Here is an 886-nt window from a genome sequence, read left to right as displayed (position 1 = left end):
ACTGATGAACTGAAAGTTCTCATAGCTGCTGCTGGAGAAGCCAGTCCCGCCTGAGAGCTTGACTCCACATGTCAAGGCTTGCTTAACCAAAGAGACCAATATCTTTTTTTTTTTTTTTTTTTTGGTTTTTCGAGACAAGGGTTTCTCTGTAGCCCCGGCTGTCCTGGAACTCACTCTGTAGACCAGGCTGGCCTCGAACTCAGAAATTCACCTGCCTCTGCCTCCCAAGTGCTGGGATCAAAGGCGTGCTCTACCAACGCCCAGCTTCAATATCTTTTAACTAAAAGAAAAACAAAGATAATATCCAGGCGCGCACTGAAAAGTAAAAGCACTACAAGCTCATAAGAAAATTTCTATTTTGTGAGGACACATTATTTTTAATTAATTCAAAGGCCATATTGTTTAATCAAATGAAAATGTTCATAATGGACCCATTAAAAATATGAAAGCACTGTAGAACCAATCTACACAAAAGAAAGGAACAGAACTGCCACTCAGTAGAACAAATCGCACCTCAAGTCAAAGAGTGATCAAGGGGTCGCCTTAACCTTGTAACTAACAGAGAGGTCACTCCAGAGGAACAAAATACATCTGAAGATACGAAAAAGTCATTAATAAGGACTTCAGATTATCCTACTTGTTTAAACATCAAGATATCTTCACAAATTTAGATCTGAATATTTTGCACAAGTAATTCGGATTTGGCTGAATTTTGAGGAGTACCACAAAGTAGTCCTCAAAGTTGCACATGGGGAGTATTTTGTTTGAACAACACTTTAATTTTCTGCAATATTTATACTGAAAGAAATTTATCATTCACATCACCTCGGATTAAAATAAAATTTTGACAATGTGTGGTGATTTAATTCAGCATAGATAAATGATG

The sequence above is a fragment of the Mastomys coucha genome, unplaced genomic scaffold (genome assembly GCF_008632895.1).
Source record: "Mastomys coucha isolate ucsf_1 unplaced genomic scaffold, UCSF_Mcou_1 pScaffold23, whole genome shotgun sequence".
Taxonomy (NCBI): Eukaryota; Metazoa; Chordata; class Mammalia; order Rodentia; family Muridae; genus Mastomys; species Mastomys coucha.
Note: the sequence above shows the minus strand (reverse complement) of the source record.